Source organism: Uranotaenia lowii, unplaced genomic scaffold (genome assembly GCF_029784155.1).
Source record: "Uranotaenia lowii strain MFRU-FL unplaced genomic scaffold, ASM2978415v1 HiC_scaffold_949, whole genome shotgun sequence".
Classification (NCBI taxonomy): Eukaryota; Metazoa; Arthropoda; class Insecta; order Diptera; family Culicidae; genus Uranotaenia; species Uranotaenia lowii.
The window spans coordinates 7,715-20,010 of NW_026598921.1; the positions used below are offsets into that span (position 1 = coordinate 7,715).

Genomic DNA, 12,296 nt, shown 5'->3' on the forward strand with positions numbered 1-12,296 from the left:
AAACCTTTTAATTTTTTTGCAATATCGTCGTTATTATACAATGGATTGCGATGAAAATTTGCACACGGTAGTTTTCAGGGACGGGCAATTGATTTCAGATATCAAATGTTTTGCCAGAAGTCGACGAAAGGGGTCGTCCATATTAATTAATTTTTCACTGTTTTTAGCAATATTGACTTTATTATACAATGGATCGCTTTGAAAATTTGCACACGAGATTTTGAAGAAAGGGCAATCAATTTCAGATAACAAAGATTGTATAAGAGGCCACCGAAAGGGGTTTAACTTTTTGACAATATTAGCGTTGTTCTGTAACGATCGAGTCAAAATTTATACTCGGGGGTTATTTGGCACGATCAATTGATTCCTGATTCCAAATTTAGTAGCAGACGAAAGAAAAAGTAATCGTCCAATATTTTTGCAATTATTACTTAACAATGAATTCGGAAGCGCATCTGGAAAATTTTCGGCAATTGACTTTCATACAAATTGTCCATGCATGACATATTCCAAGTTCAAAGCGAAATGGAGTTCGTATGGGATCAGCCAGTATATATGTATATAAAAAGCAATTGCGGGTTTGTTTGTTTGTTTGTCCTCTATAGGCTCAGCCATCTTAAGAGCTGAAGAGCTGAAAGGTCTGCAAAAAGAGTCGTCCATATAAACTGTTCAATGTTTTTGCGGTATGGACGTTATTTTGCATTGAATAGAGATGAAAATTTCCACATAGAAGTTTTGAGGGACGCTCTATTGTTTCAGATTTCAGCAAATATTATCTGCTCACTGTTATTCTGCGAGTCGAGTGACGTGACTCACAAAATTTCACTTCTTTGTCCTGACTTCAGGAAATTTTTCAGCGAAGAAACGTTGGTATGAATGAGCTCCAAAAACCGATCACAGGACATTTGAGCTGAAAATTCTAGCCTAAAGTGGTTTCTGGAATCGGCACAACGATATGAAATTTAGCACATCACGTCACGTGACCCCCGGAACAAGCCCCATTGTCTTGATTATACATCGGATTATAATGAAAATTTGCACATAGGAGTTTTACAGCACAAGTAATTGATTTCAAGTATCAAATTTTGACAAGGAATCAATTTATATCAAAGTCTATCTTAATCAGGGTTTATCTTTAGATTTTTTTTTTTTTGAAATTATTACGTTGATAGCAGTGTTCGGCATCGCTAACTGAAAAGTTAGCGGCGCTAATTAGATCGCTAACTCGGTCAAAATTAGCGATCGCTAATTAAAACTGCTAAATGTTGCGTAAAAGTTATCGATCCATAACCAAACGCTAATCGCTAATCGATAGTAGACAGTTTTGAAAAAGATAAGCAAAACACAGATTAATTTTAATCTTTAATTTTAAGATTGACTAGAAAAGTTGTTAAAGGATATCAATATGGGCAGTTAAGTTCAAATATTTTGTAATATTTCTGTCCACATCAGTTGCATTAGTCCATTTTGAGTTGTAGTAAGCGTATTTGGAGGAAAGTGGAAAAAAAATTTTTTTGAATCAAATGTTTCGAAATATTCACCCGTTTATAAATATTTTTTACATCAGGTAATGCGAAGATTCTCTTTTGGTAGATGTTTTGTTTTGTCAAAAGAGTTTTTCTTCTTTTTGACAGTACTCAAAAGATTTATTGATTTGACTAATTTATTTATTTGACAAATTATTGACTAATTTTGTTCTAGAAATTTCAATTTTTCAAAACTTTTTCAACTCTTTTATATTCAAAGAAGGCTTATGCTGCATACATAAATTCAAGTGAAGACAATTCAAAAACACGCTTATTCCTATGATTCCAGTCAAAATCGAGATCGAATAGCTTTTGAAATCAATCTTTAACGAAAATTAAATACCTGATCGGATAAAAAATTAAAAATCTGAATGACGCCGAATTCCTTTTCCATAAGTCTATGGCCAAATTAACACTTAAAAGAGGTAGCGTTCTTCAGTTAGCGGAACTAAAAATTAGCGGAATTTTCTTATCCGCTAGCTGAAGACAAATTTAGCGAAAAAATAAATTCGCTAACCGAAAGTTAACGGACTAACTAGCGATTAGCGGATTAGCATTTTTGTGCCGGACACTGGTTGTTAGGCATCACATCGAGGCAAAAATTTAAACACGAGAGTTTTGCAGAGCGAGGAATCGATTCTTGCTAATAAACTTTCTATTAGACGACAGAAAAAGAGTTCGTTTAATGTTTTTGCAATTGATTTATGAATTAAAATTTTTAATCAGGCGACAGAAAAGGGGTCGTTAATATTTAAGATATAATTTCGTTGTTATGCATCCGAAAAACACAAAAATTCGTACACGGGTGTACTTTTCGACGGTCAATCAATTTCTTATTTTAAATTTCCGTTTGATAGACGAGCAAATAGGTCGCTTGCATATTCTGTTTAGCATTTTAAGCAATTTTTTGGTGAAAATTCGTCCCAATTACCAACCAAATACAAAATCATCAGCTTTAAAGTTAAATACGAAACGAAGTTCGTACGGGATCAGCTAGTATGAAATAAGAAAAAAAAAAATCAAAAATAACAATCTAACGTAAAAGTAAAAAATAAGAAAATTTAAAGCGTAAAGTGCCCTTTTCTCGTGTAAAATTTATAAGAAGTGTTTTGTGTTAAAAATTATCATTTATAGGAAATATTATAATTTAAGAAAAAAAAATCTTGATTTCAAATGATTGATCAGTATTTGGGAAAGTGTAAAAAAATTAGCATCTTGAATAAACATCTATATGTACTCATAATTAAACATTAATTGAAACATGAAATTAAAATGTTATTTTCAGTGAAATGAAGATTATTGAACTATAATTTCCAGAGCCAAAAATATTGAAAACATACATTTTGTCTGTTTTTTTTTAAGAATTAGAATACTGTGCGCCGTTATTCCTCATATGATTTTCAACTAAAACTATTTCATCTAAATTTTCGTCAATTTTCAGCTGGTGTTAATTTCATATTTTTTAGATTATTATCTTCACACCTATGATTGAATGAAAAGGTAACTGCTTCAATTTTTTTTGGGAATTTGCTCAAGTCTGAATCCTTAAAGCGTTTTTTTTATTTAAAAAAAAAAACTAGATTTTTCACATTAAAAACCTCACATAATTTTTCGTTAATACAACAAGGCACTTAAATGCACATTTTTGAGAGTTCCAAAGAATTGAAGAGCGACGTGTGATGTAACGTTTACATGTTTACAAGTAACGTTTACATGCGCAAATTTGAACTTTTAGATTTGTATGGGAAAATTAAATATTTAGTACTGACAAATAAACATTACTTTAGTTTCTTTTGTGGAACCGAGTCAACTGATGGTTTTTGTGCCAACTTTTAAATTCCCTTAAGGAAGTTTTCGTCTGAAAAACTTTGTTGAATACTGTTACTTTGCATTTTATTAGGAAAAAAAGGTATAAGCTGTTTAACAGGGATATGTATTTTCGCATTGATAAATAATGAATTCAATTGACATCACTGCTGGAGCCTCCCGAATTATTGCATGAAAAGTAGACATGCAATACTTCGCGAGGCACAAGCAGTGATGTCAATTGAATATATTGTTTTTCAATGCCAAAAGTCATACCCCTGTTAAGTTTTGTTAATTATGTTGGTTTTTCAGTACAAAATACTCAATTTTCCCATACAAACCTAAAAGTTCAAATTTATTCATGTAAACGTTACTTAAAAAATTTGCAAAAAATCATGGATGAGTATTAGACCAACACAAAGCTTTTAAGACCCCAGGGTTTGAGAAATTCCAAAATGACCCCAAATCGACTCACTCTAGAATTGCAGATTTTTCACATGAGATTAAATATCCCAGTTTTTATTTTTAGATTATTTTTTTTCTAGTATATTTTTAATGGAACGCAGTTCAAAAATCTGAAAGGCCACTTCTATGCATTTGATTTTTGTTTAAATCGTTGTAAGAGAATTCGATGATAGGTGGTGCAAATTTTGTGGAGAAAAATTTACTCAAACATCTGTGAAATCAAACATTCTTTCGAAGCTTCGACGAACTTGATAACGTATCACTAAATTACTAGCTTCGAAGCTTAAAGTAAGTCCAAGAAATTTAAGGTTATCAGGTTGTTGAGATTGTTGAGGTTGTTGAGATAAAATTCTCAAACTAACTGTCATCGTCGTTGCTTTGCATGAGCATATATTTCTATATGTTGTTGACTGAAATACGCATCATATGCTTCTTTTATTTATCAAGCTAAAAAAAATCGAAAAATTTACTTACATAATTAAAAAAAACACCCGCTAATTTCATCGGTTGGGAACCTAAAGTGCATGACAAAAATATGCTCATACGCTTATGATCTTAGTTTTGTCATGATCTTTCACATCTAAAAGGAATTTTTGATGAAACATCAATAAGTCACACAAACGCAACAAATTTGCAAATCATAGCTTATGGGGAATCGTGGGCCCCACATCTTTAATCACCTATATTTATATGTTTTTATACACATATAGAACTTAAAATACGTTTTTCCTTTCTGCAAAATTGAAGAGTTATGAAAAATATTTTGTCCATCTTATATAATTTTTTTTGCCAAAACGTTCGCGAGCCAGGTTTTGGAATCTATGCGATCATACACAGCTCTCTTTTTCATTTCATCATCGGAAATTGCTTTAAAATAACGAAATGAATTAGGAGATCATAGTTTTGGGTCAACTCATATACTTTGCATGTTATTTGGTCGATTTGGATTTGGTGGCCCACGATTCCCCACCATTTTTCAAAATCCAAAAAATATTGCTTTTTTTCAAAAAATCAAAATTAGGGGAAAATAACTTATTAAAAAATTTAAAAAAATACCTAATGATACCTTGAAAATGTAGAAAACCATACCATTTTTTATTTTCATTTTATCTTTTATAATAAAGAAGTTATGGTACAACGAAAAAAAGTGGCCCATGATTCCCCACTCTCCCATATATAAGTCTTTGTTTGGAGAATCAGATTTAGTTTTTTGTTATATCATTTAACATCTCTATATTTTCTAACATTAAAAGTCTGAAATACGAAAAAAAAATAAAACTAGAATATTACTTTAAGCACCAAAATTTTCAATATCGAAGAATTCTTGTTATCATCCAGGTGAGTGACACACCCACAATCACAACTACTTATTTCTACTAAATAAGGAACAGGACAGAAACGTCCCCAACGTCACGTCTGGTGGAGGCTCGATTTTCCTTTTTTCCAATTGAAATAATAGCCTCTTCTCTGTAAGGAAGGTGCGATGCGGAAATCTAATTGGAAGTTCTCCCTCGGGTGGATGCTAAAATTAGCTGAGATGAGAAAGCGACTTTAAAACGAAAAAAAAAAACACGAACGTATGTGTACGCCACCATAAACGGGGAAAACGTGGGATTCGATGCATTTTGCTTTACTTATGAAACTTTCAATTGAGAGGGGCGGTTGGGAAAATTAAGGGTTGGGGCTGAAGTCTGCCATGTGTTGTTTCCTAACAAAAGTCATTTTTCCGTTTTCCGTCCCAACAGCCAGCATCGCATCCTGAATTTTTACCGATGTTTTCCCTCCTTCCTCTCGATTGAAATGGCAAGATCTAGAAAATGAAGAAAAAAGAAACTTAATAAATAAGGATGGGACCAGATGTTTGATCTGCAGTGAAAAACGGCAGAAGGACCAAGCAGTAGAAAAAAAACGGGGGAAAAACTCCGGAAGCACGCGTTGTCACAAGAGTATAAAATCAATAAAAAGGAAATGGATTTTTTCGTTTCTGATGCTATAAGTATTTTTTTGATCCTCCGGTGGGGTATACATTTTTAATATTCTACTGAACCCTCGCCAAGGTAATGGGGTCAAGTTTTAAAAATGAAACGTGGAGCCTTTTTTTTCAATGAATGAAACGGACCTTCGTCAATTTTTTAAACACAGTCGAAATGATTAATTTGAGAAAGGTTCGATAAAAATATCAAACTGTTGAAATTTTAATAAAGAAAATCCAATGTTTTCAATTCAAACTAAAAATTTAAGTTTAAGCCTTAGATTCAAGATGCAGATTCAAGGTCCAGATTCAAGATTCAGATTCAAGATTCCAGATTCAAGATTCAAGATTCAAGATTCGCGATTCAAGATTCAAGATTCAAGATTCAAGATTCAAGATTCAAGATTCAAGATTCAAGATTCAAGATTCAAGATTCAAGATTCAAGATTCAAGATTCAAGATTCAAGATTCAAGATTCAAGATTCAAGATTCAAGATTCAAGATTCAAGATTCAAGATTCAAGATTCAAGATTCAAGATTCAAGATTCAAGATTCAAGATTCAAGATTCAAGATTCAAGATTCAAGATTCAAGATTCAAGATTCAAGATTCAAGATTCAAGATTCAAGATTCAAGATTCAAGATTCAAGATTCAAGATTCAAGATTCAAGATTCAAGATTCAAGATTCAAGATTCAAGATTCAAGATTCAAGATTCAAGATTCAAGATTCAAGATTCAAGATTCAAGATTCAAGATTCAAGATTCAAGATTCAAGATTCAAGATTCAAGATTCAAGATTCAAGATTCAAGATTCAAGATTCAAGATTCAAGATTCAAGATTCAAGATTCAAGATTCAAGATTCAAGATTCAAGATTCAAGATTCAAGATTCAAGATTCAAGATTCAAGATTCAAGATTCAAGATTCAAGATTCAAGATTCAAGATTCAAGATTCAAGATTCAAGATTCAAGATTCAAGATTCAAGATTCAAGATTCAAGATTCAAGATTCAAGATTCAAGATTCAAGATTCAAGATTCAAGATTCAAGATTCAAGATTCAAGATTCAAGATTCAAGATTCAAGATTCAAGATTCAAGATTCAAGATTCAAGATTCAAGATTCAAGATTCAAGATTCAAGATTCAAGATTCAAGATTCAAGATTCAAGATTCAAGATTCAAGATTCAAGATTCAAGATTCAAGATTCAAGATTCAAGATTCAAGATTCAAGATTCAAGATTCAAGATTCAAGATTCAAGATTCAAGATTCAAGATTCAGATTCAAGATTCAGATTCAAGATTCAGATTCAAGATTGGTTGAAAATGGCTCTGAATCTAACAGACGCTTTGAAGATCATTTTTTTCTCAGAAAGCTTGAGCAGTTCCTGAAGGTACATTATACTTAACCACCTGTTCCCGCAATCAGGGCTTAAAGTTTCCCCCAGTCGGTAATCCTTGGAGCAAATAGCTCGGAACGTTCGAGTGGATCTCGTTTCGAAAAGAAAAACATCCACCTGGATGCTGTACCCACGCGCTTTTTTTTTTGCTCTCCTTCAAGATGACGGTGATCCAAATCTCGTTCATCTTACCCCTGAGGATGGGAGGATTTTTTTTCTCACTCGCGTTAGCTTTCCCAGATAGCAGAAAAAATAGACAGCTTGATCCGTTCCACGCTTAGAAAATTGAGAAAACCTTGCTCGGGTAGAAAGATTTTGGATGCCGAGCATCTGATCCGGAATGTGTCGCCGCACGCCTGGCATCAAATGACATGATTGGATACTAAGATAGGGAAGATGGATGGGGGAATCTCGAAATAATCCTTTCTCCAGACGGGTTTCCATCTTTCTATTACAGCAGCCAAGTAAAGCCGAGTCGAGCCTTATTCAGCCGCCATTCGAGCTCAAAGAAAGGACAAATTCTGAAACACTCGTAAGCAGCTCAGCTAAATTGTGAATGGGAGTGAAGATTGAGAAGCTGCTGGCTGCGGAGGAAAGAAAAAAATATTGAAGCTACTTCATGCTGCGCCTTCATCAATCATAATCAAACATGTGATGCTGATTTTGAATAAGAGAGATTTATTTTCTGACGACGAAGACGCTTCTGCAGGATTCCTCCCACTACGAGTTTGTTTGTTTTTTCGGTGTTTTTATGCTTAATATTGTCACTTCTTTCGGCTGTATCGTCTGTTTTGAAGGAAAATCTTGGATTGGAAAGATTTGATGAATAGAACGCTAATTTTGATTGAGTTTCGAGTAGGGAATGAGAGTCGCGATAAAAACTGGAAGACGTTTGCTTTGAAATGGGCTGTTGAACATCGAAAAATCGTAATAAATTTGTATTTTCATTTGAGAACAAGAACTAAAATCAGTGTCAGTACTTAAGAACCATAGAAATTAAAGCCTAAGGAATCGAAATTCGAAAGTGGCAAGCGTCTATAGTCGAAAGTCGAAAATCGATGATCGAAAGTCGAAAGTCGAAAGACGAAAGTAGAATGTCAAAAGACCAAAGTCGACAGTTGAAAGTTGAAAGTTGAAAGTCGAAAGTCGAAAGTCGATAGCCGAAAGTCGATAATCGAAAGTCAAAGGGTGGAAATCAAAAGTCTGAAATCGAAAGTTGAAATTCAAAATTCGAACGTTTCGAAATCGAAATTTGAAAGCCGATAATTGAAAATCGAAAGTTGAAATTAGAAAGCTAAAAGATGATATAGAATGTGGAAAGTTAAAAGTCGAAAGTCGAAAGTCTACTATCGACTTCGACAGTCGAAAGTCGCCGATCGACTTCGATAGTCGAAAGTCGAAAAGTTAAAATCGGAAGTAGAAAGAAGGAAATTTAAAGTTGAAAGCCAAAGGCAAAAGTCGCAAGTTGAAAGCCCAAAGTCGATAGTCAAAAGTCAAAAGTCGAAAGTTGAAATTCGATAGTCTAAAGTCGAAAGTTGTAAGTCGAAAGTTGAAAGTCGAAAGTAAAATGTCGAAAGTCGAAAATCGATAGTTAAATGTCGAAAGTCGAAAAACGAAAGTCGAAAAACGAAAGTCGAATCTAGAAAGTCGAAAGATGAAAGTCGAAAGTCGTAAGTCAAAAGTCGAAAGTAGAAAATCGAAAATCGAAAGTCGAAAGTCGAAAGTCGAATTTCGAAAGTCGAAAGTCGAAAGTCGAAAGTCGAAAATCGAAAGTCGAAAGTCGAAAGTCGAAAGTCGAAAGTCGAAAGTCGAAAATCGAATATCGAAAGTCGAAATCCGAAATCCGAAAGTCGAAAATCGACACTCGAAATTCGAAAATCGAAAATCGAAAATCGAAAGTCGAAAGTCAAAAATCGAAAAACGAAAGTCAAAATTCGAAAGTCGAAAGTCGAATAACGAAAAACGAAAGTCAAAAGTAGAAAGTCGAAAGTCGAAAGTTGAAAGTTAAATGTCGAAATTCGAAAGTTGAAAGTTGAAAGTCAGAAGTCAAAAGTCGAAAGTCGAACGTAGAAAGGCGAAAGTCGTTGAACGACATCGACAGTCGAAAGTCGAATGAAAAAGATCGGAAGTCGTAAGTCGAAGTTGAAAGTCGAACGTCAAAAGTTGAGAGTCGATAGTGAAAAATCGATAGTCGAAAGTGAAAAATCGATAGTCGAAAGTGAAAAATCGAAAGTCGAAAGTCGAAAACTGATAATCGAAAGTCGAAAGTCGATAGTTGTAAATCGATAGTCGAAAGTCAAATTTGGAATGTAGAATGTTGAAATTCAAAAGTCAAAAGTCAAAAGTCAAAAGTCTAAAGTTGAAAGTCTAAAGTCGAATGTCAAAAGTCGGATGTCGAATGCCGAAAGTCAAAAATTGAAAATCAACAGATGACTGTCGAAAGTAGAAAGTCTTAAGTTGGAAGTCGGAAGTGGAAAGTCGAAAGTAGAAAGTCAAAAATCGAATGTTGTCAAGCGAAAGTCGAAAGTCGAAAGTCGAAAGTCGATAGTTGAAAGTCGAAAGTCGAAAGTCAAAACTCTTAAGTCGAAAGTCAAAAGTCGAAAGTCGAAAGTCGAAAGTCGATTGTTAAAAGTCAAAAGTCGATAGTCGATAGTCAAAAGTCGAAAGTCGATCGATAATCGAGAGATGAAAGTCAAGATTCGATAATCGAGAGTCTATAAGCGATATCCGAGAGTCGAGATTCAAGAATCGAGATCCTATAGTCAAGAGTCGAGAGTCGAAAGTAGAGAGTCGAAAGTTGAGAGTCGAGAGTCGAGTTTGGAGAGTCGATAGTCGAGAGTCGAGAGTCGAGAGCCGTGAGTCGAGAGTCGAGAGTCGAGAGTCGAGAGACGTGAGTTCAGAGTCGAGAGCCGAGAGTCGATAGTCGAGAGTCAAGAGTCAAGAGTCGAGAATCGAGAGTTGAGAATCGAGAGTTGAAAGTCGAGAGTCGAGAGTTTAGAGTCTAGGATCGAGAGTTGAGAGTCGAGAGTCGAGTTTTAAGTCGAGAAACGAAAGTCGAATCTGAAAAGCTGAGAGTTGAGGGTCGATTGCTTGATGTAGAGAGTCGAAAGTCGAGTTTCGAGACTCGACAGTCAAGAGTCGAGTTTCCACACTCGACAGTCAAGAGTCGAGAGACGAGTTTTGAGGGTTGAGAGGCGAGTTTTTAGAGTCGAGAGTCGATAGTCGTGAGTCGAGAGTCGAGAGTCGAGATTCGAGATTCTAGAGTCGAGAGTCGAGAGTCGAGAGCCGTGAGTCGAGAGTCGAGGGTCGAGAGTTTTGAGTTGAGAGTTGAGTTTCAAGTCGATAATCGAAAATCGAATCTAAAAAGTTGAGAGTCGATGGTTGATTGCTTGAAGTCCAGAGTTGAGAGTCGAGTTTTGAGAGTCAAGCGTCGATAGTCGAGACTCGAGAGTCAAAAGTCGAGAGTTAATAGTCGAGATCGAAAGACGAGAGTCCAGAGTCCAAAGTCAAGAGTCGAGAGTCGAGAGTCGAAAGTCAAGAGTCGAGAGTCGATAGTCGAGAGTCGAGAGTCGAGAGTCGAGAGTCGAGAGTCGAGAGTCGAGAGTCGAGAGTCGAGAGTCGAGAGTCGAGATTCGAGATTCGAAAGTCAAGAGTTTAGAGTCGAGAGGCGAAAGTCGAGAGTCGAGGGTCGATAGTTTCGAGTTGAGAGTCGAGTTTCGAGTCGATAATCGAAAATCGAATCAAAAAGTTGAGAGTCGATGGTCCAGAGTCGAGAGTCGAGTTTTAAGACTCGACAGTCAAGAGTCGAGTTTCGAGGGTCGACAGTTGAAATTTGAGAGTCAAGCGTCGATAGTCGAGAATCGAGAGTCGAGAGTCGAGATTCGAGAGTCCATGGTAGACTGCCCCAAATTTGTATGGGAAATTCAAAACCTGTGAAATGTTATGCGCTGCAGGTTAAAATTGATCTTAGGCCTAGTACAAGATCTCATGCCAAATTTGGGCCAGATCGGATCTCGTTTAGGGGTCGCTCAACGAGCCTGAAGTTTGTATGGGATTTTGAGACATTTTGTTCGGGAGAAACATGAAAAACCAGTTTTTCATCAATAACTTTGGTTTCCGTCGGCAGATTTCTTTCAAAAACGGGTTTTCTTAAAGCCTAAATTATGAAAAATATTTCATCCGAAGACTGCATTTCAATTAGAGTTAAGATAAGTAAGTTATAAGGCTTCAAAAATGGGTTAACTTTTTTCAGGATGGTATTCATCACTGTTAATGAGTCGAGGCGGTCGAACATATTGACGCCTCATTAACAGTGCTGAATACCACCGTTAAAAACCTAAACCACCGATCGACTTCGATAGTCGAAAGTCGAAAAGTTAAAATCGGAAGTAGAAAGAAGGAAATTTAAAGTTGAAAGCCAAAGGCAAAAGTCGCAAGTTGAAAGCCCAAAGTCGATAGTCAAAAGTCGAAAGTTGAAATTCGATAGTCTAAAGTCGAAAGTTGTAAGTCGAAAGTTGAAAGTCGAAAGTAAAATGTCGAAAGTCGAAAATCGATAGTTAAATGTCGAAAGTCGAAAAACGAAAGTCGAAAAACGAAAGTCGAATCTAGAAAGTCGAAAGATGAAAGTCGAAAGTCGTAAGTCAAAAGTCGAAAGTAGAAAATCGAAAATCGAAAGTCGAAAGTCGAAAGTCGAATTTCGAAAGTCGAAAGTCGAAAGTCGAAAGTCGAAAATCGAAAGTCGAAAGTCGAAAGTCGAAAGTCGAAAGTCGAAAGTCGAAAATCGAATATCGAAAGTCGAAATCCGAAATCCGAAAGTCGAAAATCGACACTCGAAATTCGAAAATCGAAAATCGAAAATCGAAAGTCGAAAGTCAAAAATCGAAAAACGAAAGTCAAAATTCGAAAGTCGAAAGTCGAATAACGAAAAACGAAAGTCAAAAGTAGAAAGTCGAAAGTCGAAAGTTGAAAGTTAAATGTCGAAATTCGAAAGTTGAAAGTTGAAAGTCAGAAGTCGAAAGTCGAAAGTCGAACGTAGAAAGGCGAAAGTCGTTGAACGACATCGACAGTCGAAAGTCGAATGAAAAAGATCGGAAGTCGTAAGTCGAAGTTGAAAGTCGAACGTCAAAAGTTG

At 35.4% G+C, this 12,296-nt stretch overlaps 1 long non-coding RNA gene across 1 annotated transcript; it reads right to left on the reverse strand.

The window, feature by feature from the left end:
• Positions 1–5,057: 5,057 nt before the first annotated feature.
• On the reverse strand, positions 5,058–5,544 carry LOC129760986 (uncharacterized). The gene is made up of 2 exons (XR_008740419.1): positions 5,375–5,544; positions 5,058–5,319 (listed from the first exon to the last, which is right to left on the reverse strand). It is a non-coding gene; the product is annotated as an uncharacterized LOC129760986 (long non-coding RNA).
• Positions 5,545–12,296: the final 6,752 nt, after the last annotated feature.